The sequence below is a fragment of the Ornithorhynchus anatinus genome, chromosome 3 (assembly GCF_004115215.2).
Source record: "Ornithorhynchus anatinus isolate Pmale09 chromosome 3, mOrnAna1.pri.v4, whole genome shotgun sequence".
In the NCBI taxonomy this organism is placed as follows: Eukaryota; Metazoa; Chordata; class Mammalia; order Monotremata; family Ornithorhynchidae; genus Ornithorhynchus; species Ornithorhynchus anatinus.
Window position 1 is genome coordinate 50,610,342 of NC_041730.1, and position 13,573 is coordinate 50,623,914.

The 13,573-nt window shown below is 54.6% G+C and overlaps 1 protein-coding gene across 4 annotated transcripts in view; it reads left to right on the plus strand.

Annotated features, from left to right (window-relative positions):
* The window catches only part of FAM219A (family with sequence similarity 219 member A), a 79,952-nt gene that overhangs the window by 803 nt on the left and 65,576 nt on the right, over positions 1 to 13,573 (plus strand). The window lies entirely within an intron of this gene.

Below are 13,573 nucleotides of genomic sequence, written 5' to 3' on the forward strand. Positions count from 1 at the left end.
CATTTAGCCGGCGCTTAGTGGGCGCACAGCCCGGGGGGGGTGGAGGGGGGAGGATGGAAGCCCCTTAGGGGCCTCCGGTGGACTCTCCCAAGCGCTCAGCACAGTGCCGGGCACCCAGCGAGCGTTCAAGAAATAGTGATGGAGGTCGAGGCCCGGCCGTCGCTGGGGGGGCAGAGGCCGAGGCCGATTGGGGACCCGGTTCATTCATCCATTCAGTGTGTATTTATGGAGCGCTCCCCCCCCCCCCCCACACACACACTGTGTGCAAAGCGCTGCACTGAGGTCGGTGGGGCGGGGGAGAAAGAAAGCCCCCGAGGGCCATCGGGCGAGCGAGGAGGGAAGGGGGGTGGAAGCTAGAAAGGGGGTGCCAGGCTGGAGGCCTGAGGGAGGGAGGGAAGAAGCCTTGCCAGGCCAGATGCCAGCCGGGAATGATGTAATCGTCTCCTTCCCCCTCTCCCGGGGGGAGGCAGAAGGAGCCAGGCAGCCTCGCCGTCCCTCCCTTTCTTCCTCCTCCTCCTCCCCATCCTGTCTCTGTCCCTGGCACAGGAGCGGAAGACTAACCAGGGCGGCATCTCCCGGAGAGGGTCTCCCCTCCCGGAGCGGCGGGACTGCGAGGACCCCGAGCTCCAGCCCCTCCCAAGCGCTCAGTACGGTGCCGAGCACCCAGAGAGCCCTAATAAATGCCACCGGATTGCGTGAATGAGCCTCTTCCCCTTGGGGGACCGGGGGTAAGGGGGATCGGCGGGGGGCGAGAAGCTTGGCCCGGTGCCTGCCTTAGGGGAGGGCCGCTCTGAGCTTTGACAGGACCGGCGACCCTGGACTTGAGGGGTTTCCGCCCTCCCCGCTCCTTCCCGTCCTTCCTTTCCGTGACTTTGCAGAGTGTAGCCGAGGGTGGGTCCCCTCCGCATGCGGGGCACGGGCTTCTCGGAGGAGCTGTGGGCGCCGATCGTCGCTAAGGCCTCATCCTCCGAAGGGAGCCTGGCCACCGTGACAGCTCCCGGGTTGGGGCCCACATCTGCCTTGGCCTGCCCGGGAACGGGGACGGGTCGGGGCTTTGGGTCGGCGGCCGAGGCCCCGGGGGGAGGCGGCCCGGTCTCTCTTCAAGCTCCGTGCCGTTAAGCGATGAGGCCTCCCGAGAGTCTGGGTTTTTACCAGCATCGTCATCGTTATTACTATCGTTATTATTACCTCATTTCCCCTGTTCTCTCTTGGCTCTTCCGGCAGGAATCTAATTCAGGGGACCGCGGAGGGGCTTTTCGGGCATTTCGAGGGGTGTGGGTAGGGAGGAGTCGGGGCCCGGGGCAGAGGGAAAGTTGATCAAGAGAGCCACCGGAAGGGAATGCCCTCGGAGGTAGAGCAGGATTCGGGAGGACACCTGCCCACGAGGGGTTAGGGCAGAGAATCCCGGTTTGAAACAGACCAGAGAGGAGCGGGCCGAGGCCCGGGTCGGTGTCCCGGGCTCCCTGGTTTTCGGTCCCGGGGGACCTGCCTCGGCCTGTCACGCCGCGGGGCTCGGTCTGCAAAGTGCCTCTTTACGGGACGGGTAGGAAGGGAGGCGGAGCGGGAATGCTGCAGACACCGGGCTTTTTAGCTCAGAACGGTTTGGATCGTATTGGTTTCCCGCAGATGCCTTACTCTGGGGCCGCACCGAGGTTTCTCGGCGGGCCCCCCCCCCCCCCGCCCCCGGCTGACGATGAGTGAGCGTTAAGACGGTAGCATTTTCACGAACGAGATCTTTCAGAATTCACTGATCCAGCGCCGGGAGACGGCCGCAGCGATCAGTCGGCTGCATCTGTTGAGCTCCCACCGTGGGCCGAGTGCCGTACTGAGTGTTCGGGGGGCCGGGCGTGATGGAGCATGTAGACACGATGCCTTCCCCCTAGAGCCTGAGTTGAGTTGGAGACGGACACTGAAATAATTTTCAGACCGGTGGAAGAAGGAAGAGGCTCAAGTAATAGAGTAAGGAAGACGTGGGCCTAGGTGATATGGAAGGTTGTGAGCCCGTCCGTAATCAGGAGGTGTAGACGTGGCCATCGAGGAGCGGCGCGGCTTAGTGGGTAGAGCGTGGGCCTGGGAGTCAGAAGGACCTGGGTTCTAATCCCGGCTCCGTGACCTGGGGCAAGTCAGTTCACTTCTCCGGGCCTCAGCTGCCTCATCTGGAAAACGGGGGTTAAGAGGAGTGTGAGCCCCATGTGGGACGGGGACTGTGCCCCACCTGATTAACTTGTAACTACCCCAGCGCTTAGGACAGTGCTTGGCACAGAATAAGCGCTTAACGAGTACCGTAATCATTCATTCGGTTGTATTTATTGAGCGCTTACTGTGTTTAGAGCACTGTACTATGCGCTGGGAAAGTACAGTTCAGCAACAGAGAGACAATCCCTGCCCATACGAGGCTTATAGTCTAGGAGGGGGGAGCCAGCCATCAAAACAAGACATCGATGATTAATTATTAGAATTTAATAGGTGGGTAGGGAGATGAGAGATTAACTGGGGAAGGCCTTTTGGAGGAGATAGGATTTCAAAAGGGCCGCAAGAAGGTCAGTTGGATTCCAGTGGGAGAGAGGTCCAGGAAGGAGGAAGGGCACAGGCGAGAGGTCGGCGGAGAAAGAGAGTACCGCGAGGCACGGTGAGTAGGTTAGCTTGAGGAGCCCGAAGAATGGGAGAAGAGAGCGGATGAGTATTCTCGGGGAGAGAACTGATGGAGTCCCTTAAAGCCGATGGCCAGGAGATTCTTCTGGACGCAGAGAGAAACGTGTAACCACTGGAGGTTTTTGAGGCGTGGAAGGAGGTGTGCAGAATGACGTTATTTAGAAAAACGATCTGGGCAGCAGAGTGAAGCAGAAGCAGCAGCTGTCGTTCCTCAGATCAGGAACCATAGAAAACATCCTGCAATTCGTTCCCGCTCCATCCTGAGCCACCGATCCGGGGGCGCTTAAAGGGGCACGCATCCCTCCGCTGGAAAGCAGCTTGTCCTGGTAGGAATGAGCAGCGGGAAGGGACGGGGAAGCCTGTGCTTCGTGCGGGTCTAGCCGGCCCGCCGAACTCGCCTCATCCCAACACTGGCGCCGCCGGGGTCGCCCGAGGGGCTCCATATCCTAGGTCATAAAAGTGAAATGGGGGGAAGAGGAGTGAGATTGAACCCAAAATCCAAAGCAGTTGTTGGCAGGGATAAAAACCAAAGGACTGTAGGCTGGCGAGCAGAAGGCTGGAAGCCTGGTTCTTTTCCCTCCTCCCCTCCTGACTTCCTGAGGCAGTGCTGTATCACTTCCTCCCGCCGGACCTCGGTTTCCCCAGCGGGGATGAGTGGGTGGGGAGGAAATCATCTGCCCAGCCCCCTTCCTACCCAGCGGAGACTTTCTTCGTCCTCTCTGTGCCACCGTTGGAAACTTCATCGCTTCCACGACTACTAATCCAGTTATCCAACCATCACTCCTAGGTGACAGCGTAACCCGGGGCAACCCCCGCCGAACATTCCTCTCCGGGAAGGGTGGGTACTGGGCATGCCCGAGCCCCTCGTGTCAACCGAGGGAGGGACCGCCAGAAAAAAAACACCCCCAGAAAACCCCTTTATGGGTACCGCTGATCTGGAAGAGAAGCCTGGTATTTAGCGAAGGGAAAAATAAATAATTGTGGTATTTATGTCCTTACTGTGTGCCGGGCACCAGGCTAAGCACCGGTGCGGATACAGACGAATCGGGTTGGACAGGGTCCCTGGCCCACGTGGGGCTCACGGTCTCAATTCCCATTTTACAGATGAGGTAACTGAGGCCCAGGGACAGGTGGCGGAGCCGGGACTAGAACCCATGACCTCCTGACTGCCAGGCCCGTGCTTTATCCGCTCTGCCGTACTGCCTCTCTGCCGACTGGGAAAGCCATCGAGGGAGGAGGGGTTTGCATCCTTAATTTAAGTGTAATCAGTGACTACATCAACGGTATTTCCTGAGCGTGTACTGGGTGTGGACCACTGTGCTAAGCCCTTGAGAGGAGTCGTTAGACACATTCCCTTGCCACAAGGAACTTGCAGTCTAGAGAAGGGAGAGAGACATTAGTATAAATAAATGATTTACGGATATGTGTATAATTAAGGATCGAGGTAATCCATCCCTCAGTCGGAGGTGTGGAGAGAGGTCTTGGCAGCCGATCCCGGAGGCGAGCAGGTTGGACATGCCCGTGGAATGCCCCGGCAGCGGTGGTCTGGGGTCATCGATTTGTACATGCCGAGCGCTTAGTACAGTGCTCTGCACATAGTAAGCGCTCAATAAATACTATTGAATGAACGAATGATGTCCCGGCCCCAGGAACCTGACAAGCCCGCAGCAACTCTTCCTCCCCTGAGACTGGTCATGTGAACCCCCTGGAAGATACCCCAAGTCCCCATTCTCCTCCCTTCCATTGTGGTAAAGTCCTCTAGGGCAGGGCACATGCCTGCCAACTCTCCTGCTGGGTGACCTGGAGCAAGTCACTTCACTGCTCTGGGCCTCAGTTACTTCAGCTGTAAAATGGAGATTAAGACTGTGGGACAGGGACTGCGTCCAACCCGATTACCTTGTATCTACCCCTGCACTTAGAACAGTGCTTGGTACGTAATAAGTGCTTCACAAGTACCATGATTATTATTAATTATGTTATGATTAATAATAATTTTGGTGCTTGTTAAGTGCTTACGATGTGCCAGGCACCATTATTATTATTATTATTATTATTATAATACTCTCCCGAACGCTTAGTATAATGCTCTGCGTAGAGCAAGTTCTCAATGATTACCATTAAGGATGATAGTAAAGGAGGGGGTTGCCTTTTGGCGGGGGGCAACTTTACTGCCTCTGTCAGTTGCCGGGTGGGTGATCTGTGTTCCAGACCATCCCGGGCTCTCCAGGGGAGTCTTCTGGGTCAGGGTTTGGTTCGCATCTTCTCCCTGTGCTGAGAAGAGCACTGTCGCTCTCCGGACAAAGAATTGGAGGGAAATCGCAGTTGCCGTGTCTCTCCAAGCAGCGGGGATCCGTGGGCGTTACCCCGGCCCTCCTCCGCTTGGTCTGCGGGCCTGGGGCCGCCGCTGAAGATGACGCTTCATTGTCGCTCGGGAGTAGGAGAGGAAGAGAGCTGGCGCGGGAGGAATGCCCGGGGTTCTTGAGCACTTCCAAGACCTGGCCGGGAGAGTGAAGACTACGGGTCCTTGGACGGTCAAAAAACCAGGAGACCTCGGGAAGCGAGCGGAAGCCAAGAGAGTCTCTGAGGTCAAGGGAAACCGGTTGGCTCTCCGGAGCCTCAAATGAACGAGGATGCGGTCCGCTGCCTTCCATTTCCAGGAAGGGCAGAGCAAGATGGAAAGGAATTGAACCGCAGCAGGAAGGGTTTGAGTTGGACCTAAAAAAAGAACTTCCTGACTCTCGGGCCAATAGAAAGCGGAAAGCCAAGAGTCAGCCATTGATCTGGCCCGAATTTGGTTCAGAAGAAGAATAGGGTGGACCTGACCATCCCTCTGAGACCTAAAGCGCTGAGAGTCTAGCTTTTTGGGTGTTTTCCTTCATGTTTGCACCCAGGCTCTCGTATCTCATATCAGAAGCATTATCAGAATGGTCAGGAAGCGCCTGGACGTCACCCAGAAGGTTCGGGATTGGATGGCTTGATGAGCTATCCGATCGTCCATTCTCCTGCCCCATCCAGCCTGTTTTTTGAGCCGCTTCTCTGTCTGGTGACAGTATTCCCTGGGGCCCCAGCATGGCGGGATTTTTTCTTAATGGTATTTGTTAAGTGCTTACTATGTGCCAGGCGCTCTGCTAAGCGCCGGGGTAGATACGAGATCATCAGGGTGGACGCGGTCCAATCTCCCACTTGGGGTTCACGGTCTTAATCCCCACTGAGGTAACCGAGGCACAGAGAAGTGAACTGATTGTCCCAAGGTCACAAAGCAGACAAGTGTCAGAGCCGGAATTAGAACCCTAGTCTTCCGACTCCCAGGCCCGTGCTCTTTCCACTAGGCCACCCCGCTTCTTTCAGTTGAAGGGGGGGGGGGTCTCAGCCTCTCTGATCCCACCCATTTTCTCTGAGAGCCCTGGCATCCCACAGCCCTTCCCACTTGGATACAGAGGTTCCCAGTGGGCTGCCGGGCTCTTTGCCATCTTCCTTCCTTCCAGTTCCCCTAGTTACTGTTGGGTAAAAACCGTGCAGAACCCTGTGGAGAGAAGCCGCAGGGGGCCTAGCACAGTTTTTCGGGCAACACTTGGAAACAATCTTATATTCGAGCACCATTCCTGGGAATTTTTTTTCCAAAAGGTGATCGGACTCTCTGTCTCCCTCCTCCCGAACCCTTGCCGGAGTCCAACATCAAGAGTCGAATGAGGCTGACTAGAAGATGATAATAACTGGAGACGTCGTTGGGCGCTTACCCCGTGCCAAGCACTGTACTGAGTGATCGGGTCGGCGCAAGATAATCAGGCCAGAGAAAGTCCCTGTCCCGTATAAAGCTCCCAGCCTAAGGAGGGGAGAGAACGGGTATTGAAGCCCCATTTTACAGATGAGGAAACTGAGGCTTAGAAACATGAAGCGACTCACCCGAGGTCACACTACAGGCAAAGGGCAGAATTGGGAAGAGGACCCAGGTGATGATAATAATAATAGGAATGGAGATATTTGTGAAACTCTGACTCTGTGCCAAGCACTGTTCTAAGCGTGGGGGTAGGTACAGGATAAGAAAATCAGACACAGTCTGAAAATCAGACACAGATTTCCCACATGGGGCTCGCGGTCTAAGCAGGAGGGAGGCTAGGTATGTAATTCCCATTTTACAGAAGAGGCACCTGAAGCACAAAGAAATCAAGTGACCTGCCCCAGGTCGCCTAGCGGGAAGGTGGCAGAGCCTGGAGAGGAACTCAGATCTTCTGACTCCCAGGCCCGTGCTCTTTCCACACCGGCCACGCTGCAGCCCTCCTTCCGAGCCACACCGGCCTGGGGCCAGTAGATTCTGCAGTGGCCAGAGGTAGAGAGCTCTTCGGATTTCCCGATCCCCTCCGCCGGCCCGCAACCGGTCCTCGGGTGGAGGGGGGGGGGATTCCCCGACGTCGATCGAGAGCATCAGCCGAAAGTCTCACCCGGGACCGGATTGCGAGAAAGTCAGGTGACTTGGAAAACAGCTGCATCGTTCCAGGCCCGAGTGCACAGGAAAGCCCGGCAGGGGGGTGGGCCCTGGCTCAGCCTTCCCCCGCTCAGGAAATGTTTACGCTAAACCCACTGCAGGACGGGCAGGCGGGACCAGAGCAAATAAAGCCGTGAAGCGTGCTTCATTGTCATCACCTCTGAGGAGGAGGAGGAGGAGAAAGAGGAGGGCCAGGGCACAGGAGATTCAGCTGTCTGGGGGCTTCTCTTTGGGGTGCCCGAGAAACCAGGCTTTAGGGACCCCTAAGGCCACGATCCCCTTCTGCTGTAAGGGCTGGGGGACAAGGAAGGCTTGTGCCCGCATCGATTTTTCTATCCGCCTTACCCTATTGGGTGAAATCCCAGGGTAATATTCACTCGAATTTTTTTTTCAGCAAAGCTGGCCAAACGGAACTCTTTTAGTATTAGCCTTCGGATCAAACAGAACTTGGGGCCAGGCGGAGAGAGAGAGAAGGAGAAAAAGAAAGAAAAAAAGGACTCTTCTGTGTATCCGTATCTCCTATTTGTCGACTGTCTGCTTTTATTTTCCCTAATCCTTTGGAGGATTCTCTCCAATGTGGAATTACCTCTCCTTTATGGTACATAAAGCATTCATTACATTCAAAATGTTAATAGTCATCTTGAACTTAGAAGAAAGGAAATTAGCCAGTGGGGCTGATGGGACTCTCAGGGACCCCGTGTTTCAGCTGATAATTTCGGGTCAGAGACCCCACTGCAAGTCTCCTGACAGAGAGAGCCCAGAGGTCCCGGAACAGAGGAGGGGAGACTGCCCCTCTGCTACAAAGTCCTCTCTTCAAAGCGCTCTCTCCGGGCTTAATCGTGGCTGAAATAAATTAATAGACTTGAATCGACCTGAGAAATAAGTCTAAAATCCTACCAGCCTCCCACCAGTGTTTCATTCCTTTTCGGGAGAGTCAAATGGATGGAAAGTCCTCTTTCCACTCCTCCAGGATCATTCATTCAGTCGTATTTATCGACGCGGCTCACCTCGGGTAAATGGCTCTCCGTGGGGCTGCCTCTCGAGAAAGTCGTCTAAAGTTTTTCGGGGGTTTTTCCCTAATTGGTCCCATTTTTCTTTTCCCCATTTTCTTATTCTCCACTCATCAGTAGCTTCAGAACCCTATAATGTATCTCTTTCCACTTGACTGGTTGACACGACAATTAGTGGTACTGTGACTGAGGGTGCGAGGAAGGTTTGATGGATTCTTGATGTGTGCGTTCAGAGTGAAAACGCTGCTCCGAGTGTGGAGCGAAGAAGCTTTCAAAGGCTTGGACGGAAAAGGGGGGGACTCGGGAGAAGGTGTTCAATTAGGGGTTCTCCCATTTGACTCCATTGCCCAGGCTCTCCGGGATCCTATCTGTTATTTGTCGAGCGACTAAAGGACGGTGCTTAAACCTACAAAGGTGGTCGCCGCCTCCATCTTCAGGAGAGCATCGTGGTCCGGAGAATCGACATGTTCCTGTGCCCCGAGCCCAGGGATGGGCTGATGGTGTGAGGGGAACTTGCCAAGTCTGGTATTCCATGCAGGGAGCTGTAGGGTGGCTTGCCAGGCCTGCCTTCCTCTGCCTTCCTGCTCTCTTTCGGGCTGCAGAGTTTCATGCTCTGAGACTCCTGCCGGCACCTCTCTCTCTCGACGCTGCTCGGATTGTTCTCCAAACACGCCCCGCCCGATGAGCCCTGAAAACAGAATAATAATAATAGTAATTATGGGGTTTTTTAATGCTATTTAAATGCCTCCTGTGTGCCAGGCACCGTTCTGAGCGCTGGAGTCAATACAAGAGAATCAGGTTGGACGCGGTCCCTGTCCCACATGGGGCTTACAGTCTTAATCCCCATTTTAAAGATGAGGTAACTGAGGCCCAGAAAAGTTAAGCGACTCGCCCAAGGTCAGGTAACAGGCAAGAGGCAGAACTAACACTAGAACCCAGGTCCTCTCACTGCCAGCCTCATTCTCTTTCCACTGCTGCCTCTCTAATGCATTCATCTAAAAATAATCACGTATTCAGAGGGAAATGGTACTGCTTAGGGCCGAAACCAGGAACCGGGTGGGGGAGAGCAAAGCGGGCACGCTGACAGATGATGAAAACGGGAGGCAGAACTGGCAGGACAGTAGTTTCTTCAGGAGTTTGATTGTGGTCCAGCCGTTCATTTTAAAGAGCCAGAAACTTTGGAGAAGCGGAAAGACTTCCCCACTTCACTCCTTGCTCCTGGCTTCCGTGCCACCACCGTCTCTCCTTCTTGTCTTTAGAATCCATTTAGGCAATATCGTATTTTGGCCCTGTGGGATTGTGGGGGCTTTGTGCCTGGTTTGGTTTTGTTTTTAAACAGTATCTCAGCGCTTACTGTGTGCCAGGCACTCTACTAAGCACTGGGGTAGATACCAGCTAATCAGCTTGGATGCAGCCCGTGTCCCCCATGGGGCTCACAGTCTAAGTAGGAGGGAGAACGGGAGAACTGAGGCACGGAGAAGTGAAGCGACTTGCCCAAGGTCACACAGCAGACAAGTGGCAGGGCCGGGATTAGGAGCCAGGTCTTCCTGACTCCCAGGCCCGGGCTCTTTCCACTAGGCCATGCTGCTTCTAGTTTAACGCCTTTTACCAAAGAGCTCAGCGATGGATAGGAGAGAAGTTAAAGGGAGTGATTATTAGTAGTAGTAATAGCGATAATAGGTGCTTACTGTGTGTCAAGCACGGTTCTAAGCACTGGAGTCGATGTAAGTTAATCAGGTCGGATACAGTCCCTGTCCCGCATGGTGCTCACAGTCCAAGAGGGAGAACAAGCGCTGACTCCCTATTTTTCAGAGGTAGAAATCGAGGTACAGAAGAGTGAAGTGATTTGCCCAAGGTCACCCACCAGGCAAGTTACAGAGCTGGGCTGAGAACCCAGGTCCTCCGACGCCCGGCCCCACGCTCTTTCCACTAGGCCACGGCGCTCCTCCGATGTGGTTCAAGTGATGCTGGCAGAAGTCCAGAGGAGGCCTGAGACTTGTTCAGGGCCCCGCCCATCGGAACCCTGAAGGCAGAGTAGTCATTCCTGATTTATTTTTTATTTTAATTTTTTATTACCCTATTTATTTTGTTAATGAGATGTACATCACCTCGATTCTATTTATTGCTATTGTTTTAATGAGATGTGCATCCCCTTGATTCTGTTTATTGCTATTGTCTGTCTTCCCCGATTAGACTGTAAGCCCGTCAGTGGGCAGCGACTGTCTCTATCTGCTGCCGATCTGTGCATTCCAAGCGCTTAGTACAGTGCTCTGCACATAGTAAGCGCTCAATAAATACTATTGAATGAATGAATAATCAGAAAAAGGAGCAGCTTGTCTTAGCTGGCTCCCCAGCAATCAGTCAGGTACTCAGTGGAATTTACTGAACGCTTACTGAACGCACGGTACTAAGTTCTTGGGAAAGCATACTGTAATAGATGCCATCCCTGCCCACAAGGAGCTTACAGTCTACGGAGGGAGACGGACATTAAACTAAATTACACATAGGATAAATAGTACGGCATAAGGATTTGTACGTAATTGCTGTGGGACCGGGGTGAGCATCGTAGTGTTTAAGGGGTACACGGCTAAATGCATAGGTGATGCGGAGGGGAGGGGAGATGGCGAAACGAGGGTTTAATCAGGGAAGGTCTCTTGGAGGAGATGTGCCTTCAATAAGGCTTTGAAAGTGGAGAGAGTAATTGCCTGTGGGATATGAAGAGGGAGGGCATTTCCGCCCAGAGGCAGCGTGGGGGCAAGAGGTTGGCGGCGAGATAGATGAGATTGAGGTGCAGCGAATCGGTTCGCGTCGGAGGAGCAGAGCGTGCAGGCTGGATCGTGGTTGGAGTGTAGCCAGGTGAGGTAGGAGGGGGCCAGGTTGAACGAGCGCTCTCAAGCCGATGGTAAGGAGTTGCTATTTGGTGCGGAGGTGGATGGGCAACCACTGGAGGTTCTCGAGGAGTGGGGAAGCAAGGACCGAATGAATGTTTTTATGGAAAAGTGATCTGATCTGGAAAGTGAAGTATGGACTGGAGTGAGGAGGCAGGGAGGTCAGCGAGGAGGCTGATGCGGCGGAAGAGGATAAGCGCCTGGACGAATGCGGTAGCGGTTTGGGTGGAGAGGGAAGGCTGGATTTTTAGCGATGTCGTGAAGGTTGAACTGGACAGGTTTTAGTGACAGATTGAATATGTGGCTTGAAGGAGCGAGAGAGGAGTCAAGGATAAGACCGAGTTTACAGACTTGTGAGACAGGAAAGATGGCGGTGCTGTCTACAATGACGGGGAGGTCACGGGGTGGACAGGGTTCTCTAACGGTGGGGCGATGAGCTCGGCCTCACGCGTACCTCCCTTTCCCACAGCCACACAAAGGCGTTGTATCATCCCTGCGCTCCGTGTCTGTGTACGGCGTGGCGTAGGGGATAAAGCGTGGGCCTGGGAGTCCGGAGGACCTGGGTTCTGATCCCGGCTCCGCCACTTGTCTGCCGTGAGCCCCTGGGCAAGTCACTTAACTTCTCTATACCTCGGTTCCCTCGTCCGCAAAATGGGACCGTGAGCCCCTTGTGGGTCAGGGACCTCATCCAACCCGATGAACCCCAACACTTACTACAGTGCCCGGCACATAGTCAGCGCTTAACAAATTCCGTCACTGTTACCGTTATTACCGTTGGTGATCGCCACGTCTTCAAGTGGCCCGGCTTGGCCGGTCACCTCAGTCGAGGGTGGGGCGAGAGGGGTGACCTCAGGTGCCTCAGGCACGCTGAGGTGAGAAGCTAAGAGGCCGAGAGGCCGAGGCAGGCACGCACGGCTAAGAAGAGACCTGCCGGTCAGCTCCAGGACCAGAGCAGGGTCTTTGGCCGTGGGGAAGGGGCAAGAGGCTCCGGGCCGGTTGCCCCACGTGGCAACCGCTGAGAGGGAGAGGCCACTCCCTGCTTTACTGGCTCAATTTCTGCCCTTCTGCAAAGAGTTAAGGCCTGGAAACCCAGACTCACGGCCAAAGCCCTAGGCTAGGAATTGGGACGTCCCATAGTTTCACTCGGAGGGTTTGGATTCAGTGAACCCTAACTGGGTCTCACCCCATCGGGTGGGTTCTCAGGGGTGTCATGCTGCCAATCAGGGCAGTCCCAAGTGACTCTGCCTGTGCCTGAGCACCTTCCTCTACCCATCCTCTGCCTGGCCGTGCCAAGAGAAAGCCAGACTTGAATCCGTGGGGACCACAGCCCCCAGCCCATCCACAGGCAGGAGAACGGACTGGGATTGGAGAGTGTGCTGAGGCGGTTAGGCCTTTGGATTTTGTTCCAACTATGTCTTCCAGCCTGGTCTAATGGAAAGAACATGGGCTTGGGAGTCAGAAGACCTGGGTTCTAATCCTGACTCTGCCACTTTCCTGCTGTGTGACCTTGGGGAAGTCACTTCGTTCCCTCTGCCTCAGTCTCCTTATCTGTCAAATGGGAGTGAAATACCCGTTCTCCATTTCTCTTAGGCCGCGAGTCCCGTGTGGTGTCCGATTTAATGATCTCCTCTCCTGGCACATCGTAAGCACGTAGCTTAGTGGAAAGGGCACGGGTTTGGGAGTCAGAGGTGGTGGGTTCTAATGCCGGCTTCGCCCTTATCCGCTGTGTGACTTTGGGCAAGTCACTTCACTTCACTATGTGCCTCGGTTACCTCATCTGCAAAATAGGGATTCAAACCACGTGCCCCACGTGGGACAACCTGATACCCTTTATCTACCCCAGCGCTTAGAACAGTGCTGGGCACATAGTGAGCGTGTAACAAGTACCATCATCATTATTATTATAACAAATAACCACCCCGCCCGGCATTTGTTCAAGCAGGTGGAGGAGCTGTTGGTGGTGAGGAGGACTTTAAAAAGGCCTCCACAGCCAGCCCCACGTCGGCTGCAGAAATGATGACCGTGCTGTGAAGCTTTGTTGTGAGGCTGGAGAAAGCTATTAATAGAGGACTCTTTAATATTTAATTAGCCAGAATCTCATCTCTGCTAATGACGGGGCCCCTGCACAGGTCTCTGAACATCAAGTGACGCTCTTTCAGATCCTGCCCAAGATGGAAAAACATCTGGTGCTTTTAGAGGGCACAGTGCCAGCACAGTGAGTCTAGGTGTTCTCTTTGCCAGTGCAGTGCTGAAATGATAAAGGGTATTGGACCAAAGGGCAACCCGCCGTCTCCGGCCGAAGAGCCAGCCACCCCAAGGCGGAGTCGGATCAAGCCAAACAATTCGCCTGCGGATTGCATCAGCTGGGGCTCAGAGTCATGGGGCTCTTCCCCAGCCCCGGGGGGCATCCTGCTTGCTCTCCACGGCTCCCCTCCCGCTCCCCCGGCTCCTCAGCGGCCTTGGAGAAAGGCTTCAGGGTAGAGATGGACCTTCTGTGGGTTTCGTTTGGCAAGACTGTCCTTTCCCCCAGGTAGTTGTGG